Genomic DNA, 27,691 nt, shown 5'->3' on the forward strand with positions numbered 1-27,691 from the left:
AAGTAAAACTAAAACTAACAAACCAGAACAGAACTCAGAATATTACACTTTTAGTGTATTTTTGGAATCTAAACGATGCCTACGACTTGTCGTGCTGCCGGTTGCACACAGAGGCATTCCAAATCGGCGGATCAAACCCTCTGGCATGAGTCTGTGAAAAGGATTAATAAGACAAAAACACCAGAATAATCCTTTGTGAACAATGTTTTTTTTATTAATTAAATGCTTATTGTAGAATCGTAGTAATTTTCCGACTTTTATTTAAATGCATGTACTGGGTTAGGCAGGGAAATCTATTGGCCAGTCTCACCAAGATTTTTTTCCACCAGCCGCCACTGTATACTATATGTGTTGGTTGTGCTGTTCTTTTTACATATCTCTTTGCAGGTGATGAAACAGACTGAAGACGTCTTATCATTCTCTCCCGTTTATCTCCTCTTTCTTTCACCTCTTTTCTTTTTTTTCTTCTTGTTCTTCCTTTTCTCTTCTACTTTCCCATTGTCCACATAATTTGATTACATGCATGAATTAAGCGGAGCACTATGTCTAAAGCTGACTGTTCCACTTGTGAAAGTAAAATCTGTCGAGCTCTATTTGGCACTAAGACAACAATTCTTATGGCCACATTGCTAGACAGGACACTGGGGAAAAAAACAACAAAAAAAGCAGTGATGGTATTAATCTTGGGCTGCAAAGTGGTAGTGGGTGGCACTGTTCCCTCGCAGCAAGAAGGTTCTGGGTTCAAATCCAACCCTAGGTCTTTCTGCATGGAGTTTGCATGTTCTCTCTTTGCATGCGTGGTGTTGTGCAATTATACACTGTTTAAAATTATTTAATGTTTCATAAATAACTCTCTGTCTGTTAAGTATTGTCTGGTGATGATCAGCTCTTAAGCTGATATCAAGACAATGGTTGAAAGGGATGAATTCGAGCACTAGCGATCTTTTAACAGCAAAACCTGCACACACATAAAGGAGTGACAACTTCTTTTCAAGTCCAAGAATTTAATAACAGAAATAGAATGAACATCCAGAGAACATCACTATGTAATGCTGTTTACCTGAATTAACACAATATTTCGATTAATAAATCCTCTCTACTAGGCTAGTGAAACTTAACTAAACTACTAAGCAAAATCAAGATAAAAACAAGCTAAGCTAAGGAACTATTTACATGCAAAACAAACAAAAGACAAACAAAAGTGGTTGATCATAATCAGAATACTTGAGTGAATCCTTGTTCACTACAGATCTGATTTCAAAAGCATGGAATGGAGCTAAAAACATTTGCCATGTGTTCCAATCCATTCACAATGCAAAGCCCAAGTCAAACAAAACATTATTTGTTGAAATAATATTCTGAGGACCGTTTGTCCTGTAAAATCATTTAAATCAGAATCGCTTGCTTTTGTTTATGCGATTCTACCTCCGGCCGCTAGGGGTCGCGACAGCGATTGTCGCTAACCTGGTTAAAATCTATAGTTATCAAAATTGCCTTGAAAACCGGCATTGATATACCATATTGATGCGGGAATAAGGCTCATAACACCATCGGAGGATGGCGGGGCAGAACAGTTACGCTTTATGCTTTAAAACAAACTCCTTTTGAAATGTCCGAGACCGGATGTTATCAAGGCTAATATCCTGTTGGCTAGCGGACGCTCGGCGTTAACAAATGAAAGCTTTTGCTTTAATTTTAGTCATATTGAGTGGCTGGATAACATAAACATTAATGTCCCATCAATGTTTGAAACCCTTGTGGAGGTAACCTTTCTGGTAAAACCTTAAACACACTCGACAGTGACATGGTACCAAATGCTAGCAATGCTATATTGTTAGCCTTTTGTTCAAAACACCAGGTATACACGCATAGCTCTCAACTCTCACGCATTGACCGTGTGACACACGCATTTCACTAACTTCACACGCTCACACGCAACACATGGCATTTCACACGCAAACATGGAATTTCTCACGCATAAAAATCCCAACGCCCATCTGGGCAGCGGACGATAAAAACTCCGCCTTCTGCTGAGATGTTTCAGCTTTTTTCACAGCTTATGGCCATCAGTAATTCCTGCTGCAGTTCGTGTTAACAGAGCAGCAGGAAGAGTGATCAGAGTTATGAATAATTTTAGTCTTAACAGCGGTGAAAGTGAGCCGGTAAGGTCCTGTACCGCGTACACAGGAGGGGAGGGGGCGGGGGGGGAGAGCTGCTGCGAGATGACCGGTTCATTCAGAACCAGTCATGGCTGCACGCTGATCATAAAACAGTTCTGCTAACCAGATGCAGTTTAAAACGCCACTTGGTCAGTTTATAAGTTTCGTTTTTATTTATTCTGCATTTTTTAACTACATGCACCGTATTTCTGTGCCTCAGCGCTTGCTCCTCTCCCTCCCCTCCTTTCCCTCGGAGCAGGTGCTTTCTGGGCGTCAGTGCGCACTGACGAGAGCAATAGAGATTTGTCTGGTCAGCGCGGCGACTGACTGAGAAACCTGTCGCTGTGAAAGGTGATGAGAATGTTATAAACTGTAACAGTCTAGAAGTGCATTGAGCTGAAAAGAGGGAGACTTCAGCAGCTGGATCGTGCGTAAAGACGCAGCGGGAACCTCTGTGTGCTTCAGTGTTGCTGCTAAATGGGAAATTGTTGACCATAAAGGCTTGATGAAACTCAGCCTGATTCACCAATCAGGTTATAGATTTACAATGATAAACAACCCATAGATGAATGTGTAACAGTATAATTATTCGGTCAATAATTAAAATCTACTTAATTTTATTCAGTATTATTTGAACAATTGTGTATTATTTATGTTTTAATCCATTAACTGAAAAATTAATTAAGTATTATTATTATTAAGTATTAATATGTCTCTTTCTCTTTTTAACACAAGTAATACATGTCTACTTCATTGTCTGGTGGGATAAAAATGAGATGGCTCTTCCAGGGTCCGGTTAGCCCCGCCCCCAAACAAGCCCCGCCCCCAAATTAGCATAATCTCACTCCTAACTTTTGATAAAAGTTGAGAGGTCTGTATACACGATTTACAGGACATTTCCCAATAAACCTTTTACTTCACCCTCAGCCCGCTGCCCAAACCTCTGTCCTTTGTTTCGTGTCAGTTCTGTCCAGTTTTGGCCATTCACGGGAGAAGCGTTGAAGGAGGGAAGTTGTTGGCGGGCTAGCGTTAGCACTTGGCTCTTGGCAGGCTAGCGTTAGCCTTGCAGCAGCATGTGGCTAACGGCGTGGTCGGGTCGGAGGCCTGGTGTGAGCACGTTCTCTGAACCGGCTGCAGTCCGATTTGAGAAGGGTTTTTCCTCAGAATTCCACAGCTTTCAGGCCCGTCTGGGTTCGCTTTCCTGTACAGGCTGAAAAGAAATACACAGAGCTGTTTCGCATGCAGGATCTTTGCTCTTGCTACCAGTTGTGGGGTTGAGAAAGCAACTTAGCTCTGTGTTTGCCGGGACATGGTCCCCAGGCAATGAGAGACCTCTCCAGGTGCTGGATGTGCGTCTAGCAGACCCTGGATCAAGCGTAGCTGATCCAGGCAATCTCCCTCAGCTACTGGCTTGTGTGTCGGTGAGGGCCAACCAGGCCCTCATGGTTTGGCCTTCTTTGTCTGCTCTCAGAGAGCTGTAGTGGAGCCAAACAGGTCTGCAGAAGAATGCTGAAGTGAAGAGCTCTTTGTCTGTGCTGTGACTTATCTGTTAGGAGGGCTCACAGCCGACCTCCTGCTGGGAAAAAGGGCAGTCCAAGCTTTGAGAGTCTCATGTTTGCAGCCAGAGTGGAATTCCTTTGTTAAACTCTTCCACTGTTCAGAATCCAATCCGAGATCAATTATTTATCATGGCATAATATGGCATAACAGTGTGTTCTCTCCGGGTCTACCCCGCCTCTCGCCCGGTGAATGCTGGAGATAGGCACCAGCAACCCCCGCGACCCCATGAGGGAATAAGCGGGTCAGAAAATGGATGGATGGTATTAATCTTACAGTCCTTTGTCTCCCACCACCTGCACGGGATACAAAGGGCATGCCGGGACAAAGCTGGCCCTCCTAATGGGTTTATCCAGCTTGTTGGATTCACTCCTCCCATTCCTCTAGGGGGCGCTGTAGTTGATTTGCACTAGTAAGCGAATGGAGGGGAAGAAAAAGAAAAAAACGGTGGACCAGTAGTGCATTTAGGTTGCAGTTAGCTGAAACTAAAAAACAAAATCGGCCATAGGATAATATCCTACTGGAGTTCATGAGTGTTGCCCAATGTGGTGAGTTATATTAATGCTGTAAGCTGTGACGTGATGAGTTTTGTCATCTGTTCTAAGCGTGTGACTGTTGGTGAAGAACAGTACTGCCTCCTCTCAGTTTGTAACGTCAGGTCGCGGTATCGGCTGTAGAGCAAGTCCCAATGCCCTATCTGTCTCCTTGTAAGTAAATATCCATTTTCATGCCAAACTATTTTTTAACCCCTTATACAAAGATAGACATGGTATTAAGCATTTAAATTAATACTAATTTTACATTTTAGAGACATAAAAAGACAACAAATAAGCATTAACGGTTTATGGGTTAGGTTCTGCAATGTTATCAGGGAGTAAAAACTTATCTTTAGAACCAATCTCTGCTCAAAATGGTGATCTGCACCGTCTAATCTACTTTCAGCAGTTATCATCAGTTATTGCAACCGTAAACTGGAGAAAATACGGTCAGATCGTCTCTTTCTGAGTTTACTCTGCTCCTGTCAGGATGAGCTGCAGCGTGTTATGAGGCGGAGGGATATTTCAACGTCACTTAGTTTAGAGCCAAAACAAGCAACTTCATTTTCAGAAACAGGCCCAAAAAAAACCTGTAACCCGCAACTCATGAAATTTACAAGCGACTGTAAAAAAAATTAGACCAAAGTCGAATAAAATAAGAAGGCCTCACAACAGTGAGCATCCTTTCAGAGTGTGTTGTATCACTCCGCCGGGGAAAAATAATGTACCGGCAAATTCTACATTATGCTCTCATGTCATCTTGAAGACATTCTTCTTTGAAATGTTGGCTACAGATAACGTTTTTTCTCTGGCCAGAAGCACAATGGCAAATCCTCCTAAATTCATTAAATCACCATGAACAATTAATTTTAGGTATAGCTAAAGATCCCCTGATTTTTCCTCGTTGACCGGACTTCTCCTTTAAAATGAAAGCAGCACAAACAAAAAATTTTGCTGCACAAACCAGCACAAACGGAGTCGAGTTGATTGACATCAATTTCGTCTGATTTGAAGAAGGTGGGGGGGCTGGTTGACCTTTGATGACCTCTAAAAACATTTGTTTATATCTTTAAGATGATAGCAGCACAAACAAAAATTTTTGCTGCACAAACCAGCACAAACGTAGCACAAACGTTTGACACCAATTTTGTCTAATTTGAAGAAGGGGGGGGTGGCTGGTTGACCTTTTGACCTTTACCTTTTCATTAATATCTTCAAAACCAAAGTGGCACAAACAAAATTTTTTGCTGCACAAACCAGCACAAACGGAGTCAAGTTGATTGACATCAATTTGGTCTGATTTGAGGAAGGTGGGGGCTGGTTGACCTTTGATGACCTCTAAAAACATTTGTTTATATCTTTAAAATTATAGCGACACAAACGAAAATTTTTGCTGCACAAACCAGCACAAACGTAGCACAAACGTTTGGCACCAATTTCGTCTGATTTGAAGAGGGTGGGGGGGCCAACTTCACTCAGGTGTTGAAGATGAGTCAGATGTCACTATGCAAGTTAAATTGTTCAGTGAACCTCCAGCTGATATAAGTGATGAACAGACCTCTCAACTTTTATCAAAAGTTAAGAGTGAGATTATGCTAATTTTGGGGGCAGGGCTTGTTTGGGGCGGGGCTAACTGGACCCTGGAAGAGCCGGTGGAGTCTCAACTCCATCTCATTTTTATCCCACCAGACATTGAAGTAGACATGTATTACTTTTGTTAAAAAGAGAAAGAGACTGTCATGTTTGCTTTTAAATGTTTGGCCCACATGCAGAATACACTCGGTGAGACAGATCAGATTTCACGGGTTTTATTTTCAAGGAACAACGGGGAGGACGAGAGCTAATCTGCCACAGCAGACGCTGGGGCACACGAACGGGGACCAGGGAACCGGAACACACTACGGAGGAGAACAAACGGTTAGTCCACGGAAGAGAGCCGGCGGAAATCTGCTAGGAGCGTAAGCTTACCACGAAGCGCTGGGAACCTGACCGGGGAGGGGGCAGTGCGGTCTCAGCCTAGCACACGGTGGAGGAGACAGGTGTCCGTGGGAAGCTGGGGCAGGAGTGGGTCCGAGCAGCACCGGGGGAATCCAAGGGACTAGAGACGACAGGCTTGATCTGAGAAACGTGGAATGTGGGATGGACTCGGGAGTGAGATGGTAGGCAGAGACGGACGGTGGTGGGACTGACGATGGAGATGATCTCATAGGGGCCGGTGAAACGTGGGGACAACTTTCGGGAGGCAGCTCTAGAGGGGATGTCTCTGGTGGACAGCCAGACTTTCTTACCGGGATGGTAGGTGGGGGCTGGGACTCGCCTCCGGTCAGCAAATCGGCGGTTTTGTTCTGCTGTGTGTTTGAGGGCTTGGATGGTCTGGGTCCAATAGTGTCTGCAGCGGATGATGTGGTCGTTGATAGAGGGGACAGCGATGGGTTTATTGTCCTCTGGGAGTAACGGGGGCTGATAGCCAAGGGAGACCTCGAAGGGGGACAAGCCTGTGGCTGTGGAGATGTGGGAATTGTGGGCGTATTCAACCCAGGGGAGAAATTTGCTCCAATCTGTGGGGTTCTGAGAGGTGAGGCAGCGGAGGGCGGTCTCCAGCTCCTGGTTCAACCGTTCTGTCTGACCGTTGGTCTGCGGGTGACAAGGTGGGCCACCAGAAGCGTCGGGAGAGGAAAGTCCGGGTCCGGAGGATGCCAGGGTGAGCAGAAAACCTTGTAGAATGGGCCCACTGGAGGACATGAGGTCGGGCTGAAGAAGGTACGTAGGTACGGTTTGGAGGTCCGGTTCCAGGGTCTGGCTCGGTCTGAAGGCCTCGGGAGATTAGGTCCTGGATCTTCCAACGGAGGGCTCCGATCACACAGGACGGCGGGAGAATCGGTGCTGGTTCCTTTTCTGAGTCGGGTGGAGAGTAAAGGCGGGACAGGGCGTCTGGCTTCTGGTTCTTGGAACCGGGGCGATAGGAAATGGTCAAATTAAAACGGGAAAAGAAAAGGGACCAGCGGGCTTGACGGGGGTTCAGTCTCTTCGCCGTCTGGAGGTAGGCCAGGTTTCTATGGTCTGTCCAGATCAGGACGGGCTGCTCGGACCCCTCGAGCCAATGACGCCACTCCTCCAGGGCGAGTTTTATTGCCAACAGCTCTCTGTCTCTGACGTCATAATTTTGTTCTGCCGGGGAGAGACGTCGGGAGAAGAAGGCACATGGGTGTAACCTTTGGTCTTGGTCAGAGCTCTGGGAGAGGACTGCACCCACCCCGGTGTCAGAAGCGTCAATCTCCACTGTGAACTGTTTCTTCGGGTCAGGGTGGATTAGAATGGGGGCTTGAGAAAACCGCTTCTTTAGGGTGGTGAATGCCAAGTCAGCCTGAGGGTTCCACGAGAAAGGAATCTTTACGGAGGTGAGGGCATGAGGAGGGGCGGCGACCTGGCTGTAGCCTCTGATGAAACGCCTGTAGAAATTGGCGAATCCAAGGAAACGCTGTAATTCTTTCCTGGAATTGGGTACGGGCCACTCGAGGACAGCTCTTATTTTCTCGGGGTCAGACCGGACCCGCCCCCCTTCCAGGATGAGGCCGAGGAATGAGACTGAGGGTTTGTGTAATTCACATTTCTCCACCTTTACAAATAGCCGGTTCTCAAGAAGACGTTGGAGCACTTGGCGGACATGGTGTTGATGTTCGGCTAGGTTGCGGGAGTAAATGAGGATGTCGTCCAAGTAGACAAAGACGAAGATGTTTAGGAAGTCGCGGAGAACGTCATTTACCAGGGCTTGAAACACTGCAGGGGCGTTACACAGACCGAAAGGCATGACCTGATATTCAAAATGCCCCAGGGGAGTCTTGAAGGCCGTTTTCCACTCATCTCCCCGGCGGACCCGCACTAAGTGGTAAGCGTTACGCAGATCGAACTTAGTGAAGACAGTGGCAGATTGAACCGGCTCTAAGGCGGAGGAGAGGAGTGGCAGTGGATATTTATTTTTAACAGTAATAGCGTTTAGGCCACGGTAATCGATGCAGGGGCGAAGGGAGCCGTCTTTCTTTGAGACGAAAAAGAACCCGGCACCGAGTGGGGAGGATGACGGACGGATTAACCCAGCGGCTAACAACTCTTTGATATATTTTTCGAGGGCCTGACGTTCAGATTGGGAGATGTTATAGAGGCGTCTGGTCGGCAGCGGGGCACCAGGCAGGAGATCAATAGCGCAGTCGTACGGGCGATGCGGAGGGAGCGAACACGCCTGAGCCTTACTGAAGACCTGTTTTAAGTCATGATAGGGCGTAGGAACCAGTTTTAAGGTCTTGGGATCTACCTGAGGTTGAGGCAGTGTGTGCACCTGACGGGGGTACAGCTGACTGCAAGCAGTCAGCATGGCACTTAGGTGACCAGGTCTCAACCCGCCGGTCGGCCCAATTAATCAGTGGGTTATGCTGTTGTAACCACGGGAAACCTAAAACTAGTGGGGCATGCTTAACTGGAAAAACTAGAAATGAGATCTTTTCTCTGTGATTGCCAGAGACCACGAGTTCTAAAGGCTTGGTTCGATGGGTTGTTCTTGGAAGAACCCCTCCGTTCAGGGCTGAAACCTGAAGGGGAGTTTCTAGGGGAACTGTCTCGAGACGAGCGCGGAGAACAAAAGAACTGTCTAATAAATTAAAATCGCACCCCGAATCTACTAGGGCGGACAACTTAAATGCGTCTCGCACGGAGACGATAACTGCCTTTAAGCAGAGGCATGGAGGAGTAGAAAGAGACAACTGAGATCGGTCCGCCGGTTCCTCCTCTACAACCGACGAACCTAATATTTTGGCCGGTCTGGACAATCTTTAATAAAGTGGGTGGGAGAAGCACAATAAATGCATAATCGTGAACTCATTCGCTGTTGCCTCTCAGAGGGAGTGAGCCGAACCCGGCCCAACTGCATAGGCTCCGGGGGCGATGGAGGAGTCACGGCGGCTGGAGAGGCGTTACGCTCGGGCAGAGGTGGCCGATTAATGAGGGGTCTATCTGGCCGGTTTCTGCCCCAAGCCCGAAGCCGGTTATCTAGCCGGACAGCGAGGGTTATGTATTCATTAAGAGTGGTTGGCTCCTCTAGACGCGCCAGCTCGTCCTTGAGGGACTCATCTAATGCCTGAAAAAACATGGACTTCAGCGCGCGCTGCTCCCAGCCCGCAGCCGCAGCCACCGTACGGAAGTCGATGGCGAAATCCGCCAGTCTGCCCCGCTGCCGAAGGGCCAACAACCGCTGGGAACTCTGCACTTCGTCTGATTCGGCCGCGAAAACCATCTTAAACTCAGTTAGGAAATCACTAAAAGAGCAGCCGAACTGTTGGCAGTCCGGGAAGCGGGTCTCCGCCCATCTAAGGGCTTTTCCGGTAAGAAGCCGTAAAATAAAAGAGATCTTAGCGTAATCGTGGGTAAACAGACTGGGAGAACGATTAAAAACTAGGGAGCACTGGAAGAGGTGCTGGCTGCAAGCTAGCGCTCAACATACCTGTCAGTTGGTTGATCTGGGCAGCAAAACCGTGTAGCTGGTCCTGCAACCCGGATACTGCGGCTTCTAGCCCCCGGATCTGATCCTGTTGGACGGCTAGAGTCCCACCGAATGTACTCGCTGAGTCAATTTGGCCAGAGTGTTCTTCTGTCATGTTTGCTTTTAAATGTTTGGCCCACATGCAGAATACACTCGGTGAGACAGATCAGATTTCACGGGTTTTATTTTCAAGGAACAACGGGGAGGACGAGAGCTAATCTGCCACAGCAGACACTGGGACACACGAACGGGGACCAGGGAACCGGAACACACTACGGAGGAGAACAAATGGTTAGTCCACGGAAGAGAGCCGGCGGAAATCTGCTAAGAGCGTAAGCTTAACACGAAGCGCTGGGAACCTGACCGGGGAGGGAGCAGTGCGGTCTCAGCCTAGCACACGGTGGAGGAGACAGGTGTCCGTGGGAAGCTGGGGCAGGAGTGGGTCCGAGCAGCACCGGGGGAATCCAAGGGATCAGAACAGCGGGAGGAACCAGAAGATCGTCAGAGGGGTACCTTGGGTCCGGAGAAGCCGACTCAGAGGGTAACCAGTGGAGCACGAGAGGGATCACGGGAGCACGGGAGAACTCGCAGGAGCACGAGAGGAGACGTCAGAGCTCAGGGAGTGAACCTAGGAGACACAGAGGACTGTCTTAGTCTGCGGAAAAGGTAAGTAGGCGAAAAGCCGGGGCCGATTGTTCATACCACAACAGTAACACTCTGGCATCCTCCCGCTGTTCGAGCGCAGTTCTTATAGCGGGGCCCGGTGCTGCTCAACTGCCCGCAGGTGTGCGTGCTCCGCCCAACAGTCAACCCCGAACACCTGTGGAAGAAGCAGAGTCCTGACAGAGACGTATTAATACCTTATTGTTCAGTTAATGGATTAAAACATAAAAAACACCCAATTGTTAATATAATACTGAATAAAATTAAGTAGTTTTAAGTTATTCACCGAATTATTACACTGTTACACATTAATTTATGGGTTTGTTTATCATTGTAGATCTATAACCTGATTGGTGAATCACGCTGAGTTTCATCAAGTCTTTATGGTCAACATTTTCCCCTCAGCAGCAACACTAAAGCACACAGAGGTTCCCGCTGCGTCTTTATGCACGATCCAGCTGCTGATGTCTCCCTCTTTTCAGCTCAATGCACTTCTAGACTGTTACAGTTTATAACCAGCCCGTTGCCAAAAAACGCATTCCCCTGCTGTTTCATAGAAATATACACTTGTAGTTGATGTAACATTTTCTACGTGTTTACACATGTGTTCTGAACTACTAGTGTGAATTTCAGGTGTGTGGGACAATTTTTAGATTAAAAACATAGGGGGATGCGTTTTTTGGCAGCCCCTTGCCTAAAAACGCACCCCCTGCTATCTCAGAGGAGTTGACACTTGTATGACTGTATTCCTGTATATCCATCTGTAATTAAAGGACAAGGGTCAGCAAATGCAAATTCTGCCCTGTAAAACAATGACAGCGCAATTGTCGCTCTATAATCTGAAGCCCAATTTGGAGCTTTTAAACAGGCTTTTGAAAAACTTTGATAATTTGCTGCTGTAATATTATAGATTTTTCAGAATAAAAAGCTAGCAGATGAGCAAAATCAAAACATAACAGAAATACAATTATAGAGCATTCAGTATTGTAAGAAAGCCCACACTGTTTCTGGATTAATAGATTATTGTATGAGTTAAGTTCTATTCAGTTTTATGCCTCTTTCCTTGAACGTTTGAAATGTCCCATGCTCCTGAATGCACCATAGCTTTCTGACGCTCACGAATGCTTCACAGTTTACACTGGTCTATGAACGCTGTGCTGTTTACTGTAGAAGCAGTCTGATCTTCCGTTTAAGACAAAGCTTTGCAGTTTCAAAACTGTGTGAAGTTAGTGAAATGCGTGTGTCACACGATCAATGCGTGAGAGTTGAGAGCTATGGTGATGAAGATTCCCCATCAGCAGAACTTAAAAAATCCAAGCTTTAAGAAAGAAAGAGAAGGAAAACTTTGAGCTATTGCTTAGACTTAACAAAGAGGAATTTGAGCTGGAGTTTCAGCCAATACACAAGGCTGAGCTGGATGCACAGATGGCAGATGATTCAATCTCACAACTGCTAGAGTTCTTAAGGCAGCAGTACCAAGCCCAAGTAGACAGTCTCAGGCTCCCGCCAACAGATCTAATAAGGTTCGATGGTGACCCCCTCCAGTATTGGAAATTCATGAGGCTTTTAACTGCAATGGTGGACAAAGAATCAGTTTCTGCTGAAGAAAAGTTAACTCGTCTGCACCAGTACACAGAAGGAAGGGCTCGAGATGCTATTAGTCACTGTCTATACAATCCCAATCCCAGCGTGGGTTTCAATGAAGCACTTGACCGTCTAAAATCAAGATTTGGAAATCCTCATTCCATCTCCCAAGCTTGGGTTGAAAAGGTTTTAAACTTTAAAGAGATAAGAGACAATATGCAACTCAGAGACTTTGCAGACCAGCTGAGAGGTTGTAAGGACACGCTTGCTGCCATGAAATGTGAGGAAGAGCTCAGTGGTCGCCGCACATTATTTGAGATAATTAGCAGGCTACCATCAGATCTCAGGGCCAAGTGGCTAAATAAAAACTACGACATTGCGAAAGAAGGACGTCTACCGAAATTCAACGACGTCGTCAGCTTTGTTGAGACAGAGGCTGAAAAGAGATCTGATCCAGTCTTTGGTGGGTTAATTAACTGCAAGAAAAATAAGAAGCCAAACAATTTTACATCACCTACCAAAGCCTCAAAGAAACATCGTCAAAACTACCCCACCACTGTCAAAGTTGCTGCAGTCCATGAGAATAAGTCCACACGTACTAAGCAGCCAGCTTATTTAAAATGTCTTAAATGCTCAGAGCATCATCTCTTAAACCAGTGCCCAAGCTTCCGATCACTAACAGTGCCTGAGCGCCTTATGTTTATTCAAGGAAAAATCTGTGCCAAAACTGTTTCATGATTGGGCACAGCGCTGAGATTTGCACACGCAACTGGGTGTGCAATGTGCCTGGCTGTGGACAGAAACATAACAAATGGCTGCATCCTAACCACGCTAACAGACAGAATCCAACAGCAGGCCAGGACAGCAGTGATGACAGTAAAACTACCCAACAGACACAACCTGTCAGATCACCTAATGTCACATGTGGATTTGCAGGAGCTGCAAACGGTAAAGTTTGTTTACCTATTGTTCCTGTGGTCGTTAGGGGCAAAGCTACAAATATCAGTTCTGTTACATACGCATTACTTGATCCTGGAGCTAACACCAGTTTAGTGTCAGAAGAACTGACCAAGAAGCTAAAGGTCAAAGGCAAGGCTGAAAAATTAGACCTTGATACAGTAGGAGGAAGCCAAGAAGGCTTATTTACTCAAAGTGTGGATCTCGAGATTGACTCTCTGCACGATGGTGGGATCTACACACTTAATGGTGTAAGAACACTTAAAAAATTAAACATAGGACTTAGTTGTCTTGCGACACCTGACGAGGCAGCCAGATGGGATCATCTAGCAGACATCCCAATTCCCAGTATCAAGTCCAATGATGTGCACCTTGTCATCGGACAAGATGCTCCCCGTCTTCTCAGAGCTGAAGAGTACCGCGTAGGAGGTGATAATGACCGCAAGTTTCCAAAAATGAATATTTTGGAAACTTGACGACCCCGCTCAAGAGAACAATCTGTCAATCAACGACCACAAAGTGATTAAACTGTGGGAAAACTCAATTACCAAAGAAGGCTCACACTATACCTTAGACATACCTTTTAAGAGCAAAGCAGTGACACTGCCTAACAATATCAACCTAGCAACACGGAGACTACAACTGCTGGAACGCAGGTTAGCAAAGGACCCAGATCTGAAAGACAAGTATGTTAAGGCAATGAAGTCAAGCATTGATAAAGGATATGCAGAAAAAGTTCCAGCCTTGCCGCTCGACCACAATGACGGTAAAGTTTGGTATCTCCCACATCATCCAGTAACTCATCCTCGCAAGCCTGGAAAGGTCCGAGTAGTCTTTGACTGCGCAGCAAAGTACGATGGAATATCTCTAAATGATGTCATCCACCAAGGCCCAGATCTAACAAACAAATTAATAGATGTGCTGATCCGCTTCCGACAAGGTCCTGTTGCTATAATGGCGGACATTGAAGGCATGTTCAATCAGATACGTGTAACTCCAGAACACAGGAATGTGCTACGGTTCCTGTGGTGGAAGGACCACGATCCTAATAATGAAGTAGTTACTTACCGGATGACATCTCACCTCTTTGGCGGAGTGTGGTCTCCAAGCGCAGCAAGTTTTGCATTGAAGAGGTGTGCATCAGATCATGCACATCTATATGATGCAGATACCATCTCCACCATGGAAAGAAACTTCTACGTGGATGATTGCCTGAAATCCTCAGACTCACCCCAACAGGCCATCCATCTAGTGGCACAGCTGATCGACCTACTCAAGCAAGGAGGGTTTCACTTGACAAAATGGACAAGCAATTCAACTGAGGTCCTACAGTCTATCCCAGAGGAGGAACATGCAAATCATGTACCATTGTTGGACCTGGATGGAGATCCATCTTTGGAAAGAGCTCTGGGGGTGTTTTGGGACATAACTGATGACTGTATCACCTTCATCATCAAGGTTAAGAACAAACCCAGAACGGAAAGAGGCATGCTAAGCACAATAAGTTCAGTTTATGACCCCCTGGGACTAGTTGGCTCGTTCATTTAACAGGGAAAGGCACTGTTTCAGGCGCTATGTCGCTTGAAGCAAGGTTGGGATGAAGTTATCCCAAGTGACATGGCTGAGCGGGGCCGGTGGTTAGATGACCTACCAAAACTCTGCAGACTGCAGGTGCCTAGATGTCTCAGACCCACAGATTTTACTGCAGCTTCAGTCACCATGCAACTTTATCACTTCTGCGATGCTTCTGAATTGGGGTATGATGTTGTTAGCTATCTTAGAGTAGTAAACAACAATAACATCTACTGTAATATTGTTCTCTCTAGGAATAGGCTGGCTCCTGTCAAACCAAGCACTATTCCAAGACTAGAACTGGCAGCCGCTGTAGTAGCAGTACATCTTGATCAGAAGATCCGTCAAAGCTTCGAGCTACCCCTCCTGGATTCTGTCTTTTGGACAGACAGCACTATTGTCTTGCATTACATCAGAAACGAAGAGAAACGGTTCCAAACTTTTGTTGCAAATAGAGTTTCACAGATCCATGAAGTCTCACAAGCCTCACAATGGAAACATGTTTCCTCAGAACTAAACCCTGCAGATGATGTTTCCAGGGGACTGTCTGCCAAAGAACTCACAAGCAGTGAGCGCTGGCTCAAAGGCCCTGCCTTCCTGTGGCAGAAAGAAGAGTTATGGCCTTGCCAGCCTGAACTAGGAAGCTTACCTCGAGAAGCAGAAGTAAAGAAGTCAAGTCAGACATATGCAATGTCTTCTAAGCTTACCATTCAGTCACCGATTGACTGTTTCATTCTGAAGTATTCCTCTTGGTACAAACTCAAACGAGCTATCGTATTGATCTTACGAGCTAACAACATCCTTCTGAAGAAGTCTGAACCCAGACTATGTGATCCAATAACACCAAACAAAATGAAACTGGCAGAGATTGCCATCATTGACTACGTTCAATGCAGCCAGTCTACCTGTCCAATGAAAGAAGAAAGCATCAAGAAGTTAACTCCACTACGACTCAGTGATGGATTACTCCACGTTGGGGGAAGGCTCAGCAATGCTCCAATAGCCGAAGCGGCGAAACACCCTGCAATTTTGCCTAGAAATCACCATATTAGCAAAATTATCATATGGCACTTTCACAAACTCACAGGTCATTCTGGAGTTGAAAGAGTACTTGCTGAGATTAGACAATTCTTTTGGATTGTCAGAGGCCGCATGGCTGTGAAGCAAGTCCTAGCACAGTGTGTACTTTGCAAAAGACGAAAGGCTCCAATCAGTACTCAGTACATGGCCTATTTGCCCACTGATCGTGTGACTCCATGTAAGCCGCCTTTCACTCACGTCGGAGTTGATTACTTTGGGCCCATTACTATTAAAAGAGGACGGAGTGAGGTGAAGAGATATGGCTGTCTATTCACTTGCCTAACCACCAGGACCATCCACTTGGAGGTGGCGCACAGCTTGGACACAGAATCATTCATAAATGCTGTTCAACGATTCATGGCTCGTCGTGGGACGCCTCAACTGATACGCTCGGACAATGGGACGAACTTTGTTGGTGCCCATTACGAACTGCGGAAGGCTCTGGATGGATGGAACCAGCAAAGGATCGAGGATCACTTGCTCCAGCGAGAAACGCAATGGAAGTTTAATCCTCCTGCCGCCTCACATATGGGGGGCGTATGGGAGAGACAGATTCGTTCTGTGCGCTCAATTCTCATGAGCGTTGCAGGACAACAGACTTTGGATGATGAAGGATTAATGACACTTTTCTGTATCATTGAAAACATTATCAACGGGAGACCACTAACAAAGTTGTCAGATGACCCAAGGGATGGTCAACCTTTGACTCCCAATGACTTGCTTCTGCTAAAATCAGAGTGTGCTTTGCCTCCTGGTCACTTTGTGAAACAAGATCTGTATCGTCGACGTTGGCACCAAGTTCAGTATTTAGCAGACATTTTCTCGGTTCGTTGGATGAAGGAGTACCTACCCAGCCTGCAGCAAAGGCAGAAGTGGAACCACCGTTCCAGAAACTATCAGGTTGGAGATCTTGTGCTGATCCTGCATGAATGCATACCTCGCAGTCAGTGGCCTCTTGGTTTAGTCACTGATGTCAACACCGGAGCTGATGGTCTGGTGCGATCAGTGCAAGTAAAGACTCAGAGGCATTTACACCCGTCCAATACACAAGCTGTGTTTGCTATAAGGAAATATGGATGAGTAGATTTACTCACCTTCAGCTTGTGTGGTTTTCTATATGTTAATGTTGACTTTCTCACAATCCTATGTTCACGATTACTGTAGACTGGTAGTCACTATTTTATGTTCTATTGTAACAAAAAAAAAAAAATGGTAACAGATATTTTTTTGGAAAGGGTTATTGTGACAAAGTTAGAATTAGATGGTTATCTGAAGTTGTTACTTAAGTCTAGCTTGTCGTTCACCAATTTTCCTGGGATGAACGTCTGAAGAGTTCATCGGGGCCGGGATGTTGGATTCACTCCTCCCATTCCTCTAGGGGGCGCTGTAGTTGATTTGCACTAGTAAGCGAATGGAGGGGAAGAAAAAGAAAAAAACGGTGGACCAGTAGTGCATTTAGGTTGCAGTTAGCTGAAACTAAAAAACAAAATCGGCCATAGGATAATATCCTACTGGAGTTCATGAGTGTTGCCCAATGTGGTGAGTTATATTAATGCTGTAAGCTGTGACGTGATGAGTTTTGTCATCTGTTCTAAGCGTGTGACTGTTGAATTTGCTAGAGCTAGTTAGCCAAATGCTAACTGTATTTTGCTGCACAGTGATGTATGAATGCTGCTGTTTATTATGTCACGAAGTTTTCTAAGTGTGAACTCTGCCTCATAACTGGTCAGTTAGGTCAAGCCTAGCTCCTAAATCTATGTTTAAGTTTGTGTTTATTGAATATTGCAAAACTAAGTATTGAGGTTTTGTTTTGTGTTTTTTACTTTACTTACAGTTTAACATGTCCGTGTAAAAGCACTCGGCAATAAAAATCAACAAAAACAACAACAACAACAACTATCTTATGTTCTTTGTAACACAGCTGCTTCCTCTCAGCTACAGATAAGCTGTCTGCTCCAACAGACCACACCATAGAAGAAGGTTGATGCTTCAACAGAGTTACAGAAGGTATTCAGGAGTGTACCCTGCACTCCAAAAGACCTCAGCTTTCTAATCAGATAAAGTCTGCTCTGACCTTTCCTGTAAAGACCATCAGTATTATGGCTCCAGTCCAATTTATTGTTCAGGTGAACACCGATGAACTTAGAAGACTCCACCATCGCAACTTCAGCATCTCATATTCAGCAAATTTTCTAATAAAAATAATTTCAAAAGAAAATATTTTACTTTCCCTTCTGTTGTGCATTGGGAACTGTTTGTTTGAACACAAACCAGATTTGTTTTTAATGAATTTAAAACTAGTTTAAATTCCTTAAACCTTGGTTCCTAAATATGTAATATTCTGTTCTGGTTCATCTTTATGATTTGGTTTTGTTGCCTTTTTTCTGCTTTATGGTTTTGGATGCCTGTTTAGCCAGTTCATTGCTTGTTGTCTGTTTTCTGTATTAGTTCTGATTTTAGCCTGCGCCTTGTTTTCATTATTATCCTCGGTTTTTGGTTTATTCCCCAGCTCCTGTCATTCTCCGCAATTGCTTCCACTTGTCTCTGGGTAATTAGTTTTCATTCCACTCACCTGTTTGTCCGTTTATTTAAGCATCACTCCTTTCTCTACTAGTTGTCGGTCCGTCTACTTACTTACGATTCCCATCTCTCTGTATCCCTGAATGCATCCCCTGTTTTTGGTCCCGTCAGTGTGGTAAGAGCTCCCAGCACCTTGATTCCGTTTTTAGTAATCTGTTCTGTCTGTTCTGCCCGTTTCCCTGTTTAAGTGTTGCCTGGATGTCTGCCTTTCCCGTCATTGGATTTTTGTTCTGTTTACCTGCCTGTCTGCCACTCATCATCATCTCCTTCAATAAATCCTGATCATCATATTTTTGTGTTTGGCTGAATACCGGGTTCATCTCATCAGTAAATCATTACAAAATATACATAATCACACAGAGTGGGGATATCACTGCGTCATTTTATTCGTTTCAATTTTAATATCTGTTCCTATTTCCTGGAGTTCATTCCTTTTGCTCATTATTTTAACTTATACATAGTAGTTTAGTTGAATGTTACCAGCTTAGTTGACAGTTTTGTTGACTAAAGAAATTTAACCGGATGTTAAATTATTTTGTCAGTAAATTCTTCTATTTGGAGATAAACTGTTTGTGTTTGTTCTGTATATTTGTGCAGGTCTGCTACTTCACTACATCCATTTTTCTATAATACCACACATCTGCAAGCAGGTATTCATAAAACAATAGCTGACTGAGTATGATAGCCTTTGACCAGTATTTCAGACTAATCAGATATTGATTTGGCAATTTTTAATATAATTAGTATTTTTCTGGATAACATCCTTTGATATTTATTAATAGCTATTCATAGTAAAACCAAACCTACTGGTGCACAACCAGTGATTCTTAGAGAAATCTCAGAAAGACAAAGAGACACTACTTTATTGAAGAACTGTTTAATGAAGATCAGGTTAAACAAAAGGAAAGATCCAACAAAATATTCTAGTTGCAGCTGCCTTACATAGTAAACCTACACATGTAAGAACCTTTTCAATACCTGCAATATATATGTTAACACAAGAGTCACTTATTGTCACCATACATATTCCAAAAATTTAAGATTACTGAGTTTTCTAAGAGTAGTACAATTTTCTAAGTTTTTATATCTAATTTTGTCATGAAAAAGGCAAAACGAAACATGACAGCAAATAAAACAAACAAAAAAAAGATAATAATACAGAGAATAATAATACAGAGGCACTAAGATGTTGAAACTCCCAAATAGTTTTCTTAAGTAATCTGGAACAGTATATAGTTAGATTTTTTTGTGGACATATGGAAAAAGATAAGTGAGTAAGGTGACAGGTTCATTTTCCAATTTTCTTTTCACATTCATAAAACTAAAAGGCCATAAAAAGATCTTTACAGATTTTCCAATGAGTGTGTATTCTGTTGGTAAGTGAAAAAACAAAACACTGATGCCTAAACATCTAAATCAACATGTAGCAGATCAAAGATAAAGCACGTTAACGTGAACCAATGTAAAAACATTACTTTTGATAGTTATTGCCAGATCTCCTTTAATAAAAATAGTCAAACAACCTGAAAGTAAAATTGGATTTGACCTGTCTTTTTTTAAAACTGGGTCTAAAATGATAATTAAAAAAATACGTAAAATTGTGTTTTTGATTTTAACAAACAAAATAAAGGTATTAAAACTCAAAAGGTGTTTAATTGAATTTAAGACTTAATTTAGCCAAGGTAAAAATAACCTTTACATCACCAGGAACTTCCTACGATGTCTGGAAACGCACACATCAAAGGCCATACCCTGGACTTCTTCCCCAGGACCTCTGGCTCTGGCCTCACCCTCTACAAGTTTTCAGCAAATGATTTTTAAATCGCCAATTCTTTCCTCCATTCATTGAACATTTGTCTCTGTTTCTCCATAACTAAGACTCTGCAAGTTAGCTCATTAAAAACAGGGGCATTAAAGTGGATATCCTTTCCTCTGATATCCTCAGAACTCTGATTCCAGATCCTTCTACCACCCCAGATAAGCTTGCACCTCTTTATGACTGTTTGAGTAACATTCTAAACTGTCTGCCCCCTGTTTTACCGCTGCACTCTGAGTTCTGTCCATTTCTATGTGAATTGTTAATCCTGTTTTCTTTTGAAGAGGTTCAAGTTGACAACATTTACCTTACAATAACTACTGTGCAATTCTATTTAAGACACTATGCAATAACCTGTACAAGAATAATTTTAAATTATCCTGTTTAGATTAGCTGCATAGACATCTCACTAGCTCACTGTTGCTCTTACCTGGTACCACTTAATGTAAAACGTCATTCCATTTGTATATAAGTCACCTGAGCGTACATAAGTCACCCTAAATATCTGCTTATTTCCACTGTGCTTTTATTTTACTTTTTTTTATTTTTGATACACTGTACATATGTGGACACACTGTATATACCTTATACCTTATGCACATTTCCTCCTTTGGAGCCTTTCTTTTTGTTTATTAGCCGAAGTGTGACAAGTACATTTTTTCACTGTGAGATCAATAAAACCCTATCATATCTTATCTTATCTTATCTTACATGTACCACACAGTACAGTAAAATGAATTAACTGCTCAAATTAAATAGAGTTGCTGTTGTGATTTTATCTGTTCCATGAAGGTAACATCAGGACTTTGTTTTCACAGTTCAGTATTATTGTCCAGCCATCAGATGCATTCTTCAAAATCAACATTATCACTCAAATACGGAAGATATATGGCTCAGATCCCAACAACTAAAATACTCTCCCCCCGTGTCAAAATTAGCTTTTATCTCCAAAGTACTAAAACAAAACTGAGAAAAAACAGTTGCCTTCCAGGTTCACTCCTATTTTACGTATAATCACCTTCATAAAGAATTCCAGTCTGTTCTTCGTACGCACTACAGTAGTTAAACCACCCTCATAAAAATCACCAACCAGCTTCTAATGGCAGCTGATATTGGATTACTTTCCATTTTCATTCCTCTGGATCTGAGTGTAGACTTCAATACAATTTCTAACTCCATCCTTCTCCACAGATTATCTTCAACTGGAATCACATACACCCCCTTGACATGTTTGATTCTTACTTTGCTGGCCACACTCAGCTCGTAGAACTTAAATCCTTTAGTTCCCATTAATGTCTTTTGTTACAACTGGTGTGCCCCAGGGCTCTATCCTTGGACCCCAACTTTTTCCTCATCTTTTTATAATCTACCTTCTTCCCCTCCATACTATCTTCTAGAACATCCATTTTCACTATTATGCAGATGACACACAGCTCTGTAAGCCAACTACAACCCACCTGCCCTCTTGCCCAGACCCCCACTTCTCTGAAATAAAATCTTCCCTTTCAACTTACTTAAATTAAAAAGTGAAAAAACTGAGCTCCTCCCTGTAGGAACCAGATCTGTGTTATCCAAAGCTGACAGTTCCTTCCTTTCACTTGATAGTTCTACAGTCTCCCCCTCACCTCAGGTTAAGAGTGTGGGTGTCGTCCTCAATAGCACTAAAGCCTTCACCCCTAAAATCAATAACATTTCCCATTGTGCTCATATTCATCTACACAATATAAACCGTCTTTGTCCCTTTATTTTCCCTCAATCCATATTTACTCCTACCCATACTATTGTGACTTCTCACATCGATTACGTCAATCTATTACTTTGTTGGTCTTCCTCAAAAATCCTACTGTAAGCTTTAACTGGTTCAGAATGCAGCTGCTTGCATTATTAACAAAAAACCCTGTTTTCATCACATCACTGCAGTCTTACAGCAGCTCCACTGGCTTCCGGTTAGATTCCTAATACAATTTGTTGTAAATTGACTGGGTGAGCTGCACTCATGCAGACTATGATTCTCCAGATTATTTTTTGTATGGTTGGGAGACTTCAATAGAGCTTTGGTTTCATGTTTAAAGCAGACAAACAATAATAATAATACCAACTATAAACAACTGGAAATTATTTATAGTTCACATAGAAATATTTAATTAGAAGTAAGTTATTTTTCCTTTAAGTTATACTTATTGAGGTTCAGTTTTTAATTGCAGTTTAAACTATTTACAATTGATATCTGTTAACAAAATCTTTTTTTAAACTCGTAAATGCACAGAATTATTTTATTTTATGTATTTTGTCATGGTGAAAATGCCTCTTTCTACATACTTCATTTTACTTTGTCCTATGTCATGTATGTTACAGTATATTGTGAAAAAATATTTTTTTTATATAATATAGATTGTTTAGATGACATTTGTTGCAGAATAACCTAGAACCATTGCGTTTCGCACTGTGTTTTGTTTGTTTATCTGTGCTTTACCTCAGTAAAACATGAAGCAGGACCACAAACAGAATTACAATAACACATAATAACAAAATAGGTAATGATCTCCAAAGCCAACCCATTTTGACATGTGGTTCCAAATATTTTTGGATTTGGTAGACCGCCTCCGTGTTCTTAAAACAGGTGAGTAACCCTGGGATACTTTCATGGAAGAGAACATGAACTTCCAGGTCGATATTTGTATATATATCTGACCACTTCGTCCCAGCAGTTGAGTAGTCAACGTCTCTGGTGTGGTGCATCAAAACTAGGATGATCCTTTCAACCACTGTAGAAAAAAGAAGAGTATTATCAGATGACCACTTAAAACGAAATAAGCTTTACACCCCAAATATCTTTTCACAGAAGGAATCCTCGTTGGACTCCTATTAACTATTAAATCAATCTAAATTGAATATTTTGAGTGTAACTTCGGAAATAAAAAGTGTCTAAATTCATGTTTCCAAGAAAAGCTAAAAACTACTAACCTGACTCAAGCCAGACGCATGTCGCTCCGCCTAGCTCCACTCACATACATCTGGGACACCGCCATAGGAATTGCCTTTATTGAAGGCTGGGCCTTATCAAAAATCCTTGCATTTGATTGGATAAGCCACTTGTCTGTCATCTTTATCAACATGCTATTTCAACCACTCACACACCGAAGCTAACCCGTGACGCTGATGAGAGCGACGCAGGAAAAAAAACCAACTTTTTTTTTGTGTTTGCGGCTCTAGTGGCACGCGTTTTATTGACAGTGAGCTGACAGGAAGAGGAGGGAAGACAGGCGGCAAAGCGCTGCGGGTCGGAGTCGATCCCGGGCCGACCGCGTTGAGGACTAAAGGCCTCCTAATATGGTTTGCGCTAATCCCTAATCGCTAACCGCTCTGGGGCGCGTCCGTGTCGGAGGAAAACAAAACAAAACTTGGCAAATGCGGTCGGGAGAAGGGCGAAAACATCGCTTCCTCCAACAAAAGCCTTCAGAGGCGTTCTCTGATGTTCTTTTAATGGAACAATATTAGGTAGATTGGACAACACGGAAGAAATAGCAGCATCAATGTTAACGCTTGCTTCCTCGACGAGCCGCCATTGCTATCAAAACAGTCTCACGTGATGGTCGCGTCTCCACTACGTCACATCTATGAAACTCCAGCCCTGCGTCCTGATTGGCCAGACCATAAAATTGGTTGGAGAAATCACTTTCTATGGGCGATGTCCCAGATGTATGTGAGTGGAGCTAGGCGGAGCGACATGCGTCTGGCTTGAGTCATGTTAAAAAACTACCCTATAAGCTTAAATCTTTGTCATTAGGCCATAAATTGAGAATTTAAGTATTTGTTCTTATATCTTTTGATATACTGTACAGAAGTACAGTATATCAAAACTGGTTTAAAAAAAGTTGTTGCACATACTGTGAAACCGAGGGGGCTCCATGGGTGTATCTAGGATCTGTCATGTCATCGTCATCCCCCCCCCCCCCCCCCCCCCCCCCCCCTCCCCCAGACAACACTCCATCTTTGTCAGCAGTAGACCTGTCATCTATAAATCAGTTCAAAATTCTTGTAAATCAGGCCATTGTTGTCAAACAAAATTTGACCCAAGACCTCAGCTCCACATATACTGTAACACAACCCCTGCTATGAGTAATTTTACTGGATAGTACCAGTTTGTCTCCCTAAAAACATAAGGTGTAAAACTCTAAGAGACAAGAGTAAGTCATGACACATTTGTAACCTAAAATAAAGGTTCTCCATAAACCATAATCTAAAATTTATAATATTTGATCAAAACATGAAATTATTCTGGGTTATTTAAACTTAGTAAATTATCCTGTGCTCTGAGAGAACTAAGTCCATCATGGCGACTCTTTTAATGGAACTTCTCTTTTAATAAAGTACCTGTTTCCATTCATGAAAAGGCTGAAAAGCGAAACATTTTGACTAAGGCTTTTGCCTTTTCTTTGCATCCATTCTCTATCACCGAGTTGTCAAATCATTACAGCATAGTGCATACAAGCACATCTATAATGGCATATTAAATGCATGCTGTCCACTGTGTAAATTCGATTTGCTGATGAGTCTCTATAGACATCTACTCAATTTTACTAGTAGACAATGCTGAGAGAAGAGCAGGAAGAGAGAAGATCATCGTCGACTTCAGGAAGAACTGGCCTCGTCACGCTCCACTGCATATCAACAGCTCAGCTGTGGAGGTGGTCAGCAGCACCAAATTCCTCGGGGTGCACATCACAGACAACCTCACCTGGACTGTGAACACCACATCACTGGAGAAGAGGGCACAGAAGAGCTTGTACTTCCTGCGGAGGATGAGGAGAGCCCACCTGCCCCCGCCCATCCTCACGACCTTCTACAGAAGCACCATAGAGAGTATTCTGACCAGCTGTCTCTCTGTGTGGTGTGGAGGCTGCAGCGCCTCCGACTGGAAGAACGGGAGAAGAGTGGTGAGGACAGCAGAAAGGATCTTCGGGGCTCCTCTTCCCTCCATTAAGGACATTTGATCTCAGCAGAGCGTGTCCTGAGCCCAAAACATCATCAGTGACCCCTCACACTCCCACCATGGACTGTTCTCCCTGCTGCCCTCTGGGATAAGGCTTCGCAGCATCCGCTGCAGGTCCACCAGGTTCTGCAACAGCTTTTCCCCTGTTGCTATCGGAATGTTGAACTCTAAACTGGACTCTGCATCACACACGCACAGAACTGAACTTCATGGCCATTCCGCATCATCATGTTGCGCTACCAATGTTGCTGAACCTTTATAATAACTCTCATTAAAAGAGTTTGCTTTATTTTCATGACTATGAACCTGCCATTTTTGAGGCTGGTGACTTGGATTAATTTATAATCCGCAGCAGAGGTGAGTCTTGGTCTTCCTTTCCTGGGGCGCTCCTCATGTGAGCCAGTTTCTTTGTAGCGCTTGATGGTTTTTGCGACTGCACTTGGGGACACTTTCAAAGTTTTGCCAATTTTTCGGACTGACATTTCTTAAAGAAATTATAGCCACTCGTTTTTCTTTACTTAGCTGCTTTTTTTGCCATAATACAAACTGCAACAGTCTATTCAATAGGACTATCAGCTGTGTATCCTGACTTCTGCACATCAGAACTGATGGTCCCAATGATGGTCTTTATAAGGCAAGAAATCCCACTTATTAAACCTGACAGGGGACACCTGTGAAGTGAAAACCATTTCTGGTGACTACCTATTGAAGTTCATCAAGAGAATGCCAAGAGCGTGTAAAGCAGTAATCAGAGCAAAAGGGGCTACTTTGAAGAAATACAATATAAGGCATATTTTCAGTTGTTTCACACTTTTATGTAAAGTATATAATTCCACATGTGTTAATTCATAGTTTTGATGCCTTCAGTGTGAATCTACAATTTTCATAGTCATGCAAATAAAGAAAATGCTTTGAATGAGAAGGTGTGTCCAAACTTTTGGTCTGTAATGTATGTGGGATATATGGACTGATGTCCACAAATTCTTCTTCAGGCTTTTCTGGTAGAGAGCATAATTCAGGGTTCCATCCATCACAGCAAGTTACCTAGGTCCTGAAGCAGCAATGCAGCTTCAGATACTCATACTACAACCAGCCCACCAGCATGTTTGACTGTGGTTAGTAATGTTTTATTTATTGTATTTTTTGCTGAAATACTGTCAGTTCATTCAGAATGCATATCCTAAAAAAGTTACAGTTCTGTTGTGCCAGTCCATAGAATATTCCATGAAAAGTTCTCTTTCTTATTAGTGATTTATGCACACTGACCATAACTAGAGAGAAGGGTCTGTTTTGCTTTATATGTTTCTCTGTGCTCTATTATGACCTCTTAGTTTAATCATTGATGTGTGCTTTGAAAACTTTTAGTAGGCCACTTACTTTCCATCCACTCCAAGAAAGATCCCCCATTATTCCATCCATCTATCCATGTATTCTGTTCCATGTAACAAAAGTTGTAGGTATAAAGGTCGGGTGAGGAAAGCCAGACATCTCTGTCCCCAGCTACATCCTCCAGCTCATGCTGGGGGAGCCAAGGGGGTTCCCAGGCCAGATGGAATACATAGTACCATCCCCCCAGCGAGTTTTGGGTCCCCCAGCTCTATATAAAAAGTGAGTAATTGGTATTTTATCTGCAGCAATGTAATAATTGTGCTTTTCCCTGATTCCTTGCTTTGTGGATGATGGCTCTCACTGTATTACATTGGGAGCCTTAAAGTGTTGCAAATACCTTTGTAACTTTCCAAACAGAAATATACCAATCTCAATCTATTCATGATATCAGTTAATTAACAGAGGGTTGAGGTGGGGTTTGTTTTTAAATCAGATCAGTTAATTTAGGAAAGCCCCCCCCCCCCCCAACATAATTAATTAAATCATTTGACAACTGGCCTTTTGACTTATTTTGTCTGATCTTTTTAATTGTATGAAGATCTGAAATATTTGACAAAAAACAGAACACATACTTTTTCACTGCACTGTGCCGGTGTATATACTCTACACAGCAAAAAGAGAAAAATTACTTGAAAAAGTTGATCACTTACATGGCACGTTTTGCATGGCTGCCTCCACATCTGAGCCAACACGGGAGGTGATTGGGCAGAAAACGATGGTGCATTGTCCACCCTGGTTTGTTCCCTCCAGCCTAACTTTCCATTTCACTTGGTTCATCAGAGCTATATCAGCACCGAGGGTTTCCCCTGTAGTGATTGTTTCAACTTTAACTGGTTCTATTTAACAAAACATAGAGCAGAAAAGGCATGAGCACAGAACAAAACAGAGCAATCCGTATTTACAAGTGAGATGATCACTCACTTGAAAGACAGGGCATCTTGTAGCTTCTTTTAGAAACAAACACAAAGAACATGATAACGTCCCTCTGTGATTATGCAAGGCCTTTAAAAAAATATACTGTCCAATACTATATGTGTACTACTGCTAACTTGCTTGGTGTAATTTTATATAGTGTACTGTATAAGACAAATCAATATTAAAAAGATTTTATACAGATTCTAAAAGGTTTATGTCATAAGCTGCCATTGATGAGGACCCAAAGTGCTGCAGGGATGATGCACAGCCATGGTGAAATGATTATTAAATAATGAAAACAGAGAGACTTACAAAGAACACTTAGATGTCGGAATCGGGAAGGAAGCAAGTAAATAGTGT

At 43.2% G+C, this 27,691-nt stretch overlaps 1 long non-coding RNA gene across 1 annotated transcript; it reads right to left on the minus strand.

Annotated features, from left to right (window-relative positions):
- Positions 1-19,339: 19,339 nt before the first annotated feature.
- On the minus strand, positions 19,340-27,435 carry LOC105924403. Its single transcript, XR_001166016.3, has 3 exons — positions 27,338-27,435; positions 27,067-27,252; positions 19,340-22,799 (listed from the first exon to the last, which is right to left on the minus strand). It is a non-coding gene; the product is annotated as an uncharacterized LOC105924403 (long non-coding RNA).
- Positions 27,436-27,691: the final 256 nt, after the last annotated feature.

This window comes from Fundulus heteroclitus, chromosome 7 (genome assembly GCF_011125445.2).
Source record: "Fundulus heteroclitus isolate FHET01 chromosome 7, MU-UCD_Fhet_4.1, whole genome shotgun sequence".
In the NCBI taxonomy this organism is placed as follows: domain Eukaryota; kingdom Metazoa; phylum Chordata; class Actinopteri; order Cyprinodontiformes; family Fundulidae; genus Fundulus; species Fundulus heteroclitus.